The following is a 4,734-nucleotide window of genomic DNA, read 5'->3' as shown; positions in this document are numbered from 1 at the left end:
TCTTGGGCTGAGTCCATTAACTGATGAGAAGAAGGTAAGATGAGATGGTAATAGGCTTACACAAGATCCCAGGGTGACTGGGTACGTCAGGTATGTGTGAGACTTGAAGGATGACCAGGGGTATGTAGGATGGGAGCTGACAAAAAACAGTGTTGGAGGAAGAAGCTTAGCGTCTTAGGGGAACTTAGGAATACTGCAGGATTGGAGCTGGAAGACAGAGCTACTTGGCGTTACTGTATTTTATCTTCCACCTCTGCTTGCAAATTGGCCAGTTCTTACTCAGCCTCATTTATTTCAAAGTTCCTTGCTAAGGGCAGCAGTGAGCAACCAACATACCGCATATTTGCTTTTTTTTTTTTTTTTTTGTCCTTCTAGAGCTACACAGGCTTGGTAAGTGCAGGATCTGTCTTCCCAGTTAATGCAGGCAGCATTTTTTAAGATGTATTTACTGCGTAGCCGGAATGACTAACTTTCTACCCTGCACCACCTCTTTCCTCACCTCCCACTGCCTGGCCGTGAAGCCAGTGCCACTTAGGTTTCTGTCACAGCCGCACCCCTCCTCCAGGTACAAATTGTTACATTACTAGGGTGCAGGTTACCCCAGTAATGTACTAATAATATGGTATAGTAATAGTATAGTACAGTAATATAGCAGGTTAGGGTGCTTTTGTAACCAAGAGCCTTCAAAGCATGCTGGCCCTAACAAGATGGAAGTTTGATTCTCCTGCACAGAACAGCATGAAGGTGAGCAGTCCAGTAAGGGGGAACCCAGGGTCACTAAATACAGGCGTAGGGCTGGTGGCACCCAGATCAGGGGATATGCAGGGGCGTAGATTCCTTCCCATCACACCATCCCCTGGGTGTTACCCTCCTCTGCATAGCCAAGAGTGGATCGCCACTACCATGCTACCAGACGGCAGGAAAACAAACAGGAAAGTGACATGATTATGCTGATGGGTTTCGACCTTACTCCACGGCCCTGGAAAATGAAAGGTGCGGTCAGTGTGCAGGCAGGGAGGCAAGGCTTGTGGCTACAGTAGTATGTCAGAGGAGAATGGCAGAGGCTTGCACAAGAGAGGGCAGTGGGGTGGTGACACTAGACAGACGTGACTGTATATTTAGAGGGAGAGCAGACAGTCTCACTGATGGAGTGGCTATGGCAGGGTAATGTGAAGGGCAGAGTCCAGGGTGATGCCAGGGTTGACTTGAGCCCTGGGAGGGCAGTGCTGCTGTTCCTTGAGAGAAGAGTGGTGTGGAGCTGTGAGAGGCAACGAAGAGCTTCTGTTAGGCCATGCTGTGTTTTCTGCGACTTTGAGACATTTAGTGGAGACATGGCAAATACTGCTAGTGATAGAATGGTTATGTAGATTATCTGAATTTTTTAATCAACTAAAATTTATTTAATTAAGCATAAAGTTACTTTCACATTTGTCTACACCTACAGTAAATACAATTCTTGGCTTAAAGACACAGCCTTTAGAATTTAAAGCCTCCCCACCTGCAAGATTACATATGTAAAACTCCCACTATTGTTTCTATAATAGTGGATTAGTTAATCAAATTAAAATGGTTATACTATCTAGAATAAAATACTTTACTCATAAGATTTACTCATAAGATGGAAATAATTTACTCATAAGATTCATATTTAAATCATCCTTATTTACAAAATACTATCCTAAGAATTATAATTCCATTAAGTTTCAATTTGAGCAAAAGTGTAATCACTTAAGTAACAGCAGTTACTTAAACTGAAAATGAGATCAGTCAGAATTACTTTTGCAGAGAGCAAAAATATTGTCAGGTGTCTTGCTGCGGTTTTGGATGTTCAGTAGCAGGCTCATTTGAAGGCGATATCAGCCCAGAAGGAACTCATTTATACCTTCAGAATGTAGGGGTGCGGGGAAAAATCCAGGTCTTGAGGGGAAGGTAAGGAGGAAAACCCCTTGGTGGATAGACATTTCTCATTGCAAATGGAACATGTGGCGGACCTGGGAAATCCCTTCGTGGAAAATAATCTTGAGAAGCTCCAAATCTGGTTCCTGGAGGAGGTCGGGGCAAAGGAGGTCCTCTTCTCATGAACAGGCCCCTTGTATCCACTGGAAACAATGGACCTCTGATTGGAGCAAGAGGTGGAGGAACAAAGCCGGGGCCAGTTGCTTCATTTTCAGCAGGGAGAGATGAATCAGGCATATTTAAATGACCAAGATCATCTTTGATATCTTTTCTACTGGATTCCATTTCTGAAGACATTGACCCATCCATTTTATCCAAAGAAGGCATATTAAAACTTCTGAGTTCTGCTGGTCCAGATGGTCTACCAGAGTTAGAATAAAATCTGTCTTGCCTTTGGGGAGGAAGAGCTGAATCCGGACATGATCGTCCTGGTGGAGGAAACATCGTACGGTCCCGTTCCCAGGGAGATGGCAGGGACGCAGTGTCAGAAGGAGCCGTGTGAGGATGGGTTAACTTCTCACAGCTTGATTCTCCTCTTTCATTGGTAATCTGATGGTCCAGAGGATTCCCTGGGCCTCCTGAGCTTCTTCCTTCTTCCCCTGGAGGCAAAGGTGAGAGTCTAAGTGGACCCTCCAACACAGCTGGAGGAGAGAGAAAAGCTCTCTTTTCAGATAAAGGCTGACCCAATGATGAGGGACCATATGGGGAATGTTCTCTGCCAAATACTGTATTTGGACCATCAAGTACATAAGGATCTTTTTCTAAAAGTTCAAATTTAAACTCTGTTTTAGTTAATTTTTGTCTGTTAGCATTTTCTTTCCTTAAATCATTGAGGTTTCTTTCAGCAGTCCAAGCTGCCAACCAATTATGATGTGCTTTTTTCTCATGGGAAATAATCTGCTGTTGATAATAATGAATAGTTCTTTCCAATTCTTCTTCAAGATCTTTGGCTCGCTGTCCATAGGTCTCCAGCTCTTTAGTGGCATGGCTGATCTTTTTGTCTTCCTTAGAAAGTTTCTCTTCTTTCTCTAACCGGTTATTTTCCTCTACTGTTAATTTCCTGTAGAGTTTCATTTCATTTTCTTGATATAGTTCAGTCATTACTTTAAGTTTCTGTTGAAGCTTCTGATTCTCACTTCCAAAATGTGTGTTTTTTGACTGCAAAGATGCTTGTTCAGTCTGAAGATTTTTAATATGCTCTGTAAGCTCTTCCTTTGTTTTATCAATTTCAGATAACTGGATATAAATTTGGTTTCGTTCTCCTTGTAAGGTTTTTAAAGAAGCATTTAGCTTAGCAGCATGAATCAGTTTCTTCAAAGCTCCTTTTGGAGGATCATCTAAGTAAGCACCTTCTTCCAATTCACTGTTCACTTCTAAGTTACCATCATCCGTTATGTCTTCTCCAAGCCTAGCAGTCCAATCTGTCATCTTTAGCAAGCGTTCAGTCAGAGTCTTGATGTGATTTGCTGTATCATTTAGAACTTGTTCTGCATGTACTTTGGAGTCTTCAAATGTTATTTTCTGTTTATTAAGTTCACTCACTTGTTCTTTCCATACTTTGCAACTTCTTGCAAAAGCTGTTTCTGGCTTTCCTGAAGTTGAGAATTTTCATTCAAAGCATCTTTTATTGCTATCTTCAGTCGTTCTTCAGTCATTTGAAATATCTTGAAGATTATTTTGGCTTCAGCGACTTGTGATTTGAGGGATTTTGACTCATCTTCTAGAGACTGTATCCGTTTTGAAATATCTGCCATCAATTCATTTTTTTGAGAATGTTTAGATTTCTCTTCTGTTAACTCTTTTTCTAGACAGAGTATTTCATGCTCAAGTTCAGAATTGGACCTGTTCAGATTTTCGCAGGTTGCCTCCAAACTTTGTTCTTCCATTGCCGCATTCTCAAAGCTGGCATCCTCTAAAGATGCTGCTACTTCGTAGTCTTCATACTGTTTTTGAACAAGGCTAAATTTTTCAAGTAGTTTACATTTTTCTTCAGTTAGTCCAGAAAGCATTATAGCAAGCTTTTTCTCTCTTCCCACATAAAGCCGACTCCTAACCGATCTAAAACTTCTCCGCAAAAAAAGGAGAACAACAAAAAATCCAACAACAGCGGCACATATCACCAATTCCCATGGAAAACTATAACGACTAGAATCTATAGGCAGTGCTGCCACAACCCTGTGTAGCTCCCCAAGGACCAGCCCCAAGTACAGCTGAGGGGTAGCCCCTGGCTCCTCCATAGCGCCAAGGCTGCTCTGGCGGTCGGTCGCCGCAGTAACCCAGCGACAACAAGGAGCGGAGAACTCGCAGCCTTCTGTCAGGAACCGAATCCGCAGCCGGCAATCGGGGCGGACCATTGCGGACCCTGCTGCCGGGGAGCTGAGGGATGCGGGCACTGGCAGGCCTAGGCTGCCCACCCTGGCCGCCTTGTTCCACCACATCCTGAGGTAGCACATGTCCGAGCCGGACCCGCGCAAGCCTGTGAAACCACCCCTCAGTTTGGTTTCGGCCAGGCAGCCTTGGAGGCGGAGTTTTTTTTTTTTTTTTTTTTTTTTTTTATTGAGTCTTACTCACCCGGACTGGCTGGAGTGCAATGGCACGATCTTGACTCTCTCTCATCTCTCAGCAAAAGGATTCTTTTTTTTTTTTTTGAGACGGAGTTTCACTCTGTTACCCAGGCTGGAGTGCAGTGGCTCTGTCTTGGCTCACTGCAACCTCTGCCTCCCCGGTTCAAGCGATTCTTCTGCCTCAGCTTACCTACCGAGTAGCTAGAATTACAGG

At 43.6% G+C, this 4,734-nt stretch overlaps 1 pseudogene; it reads right to left on the bottom strand.

Annotated features, from left to right (window-relative positions):
- Positions 1 to 1,800: 1,800 nt before the first annotated feature.
- Positions 1,801 to 4,205, bottom strand: LOC105511765 (annotated as a pseudogene).
- Between the last annotated feature and the right edge of the window lie 529 nt (positions 4,206 to 4,734).

Source organism: Colobus angolensis, unplaced genomic scaffold (assembly GCF_000951035.1).
Source record: "Colobus angolensis palliatus isolate OR3802 unplaced genomic scaffold, Cang.pa_1.0 Scaffold204, whole genome shotgun sequence".
In the NCBI taxonomy this organism is placed as follows: domain Eukaryota; kingdom Metazoa; phylum Chordata; class Mammalia; order Primates; family Cercopithecidae; genus Colobus; species Colobus angolensis.
The sequence above is the reverse complement of the archived record's forward strand: the minus strand, read 5'-3'. Positions and strand labels throughout refer to the sequence as shown.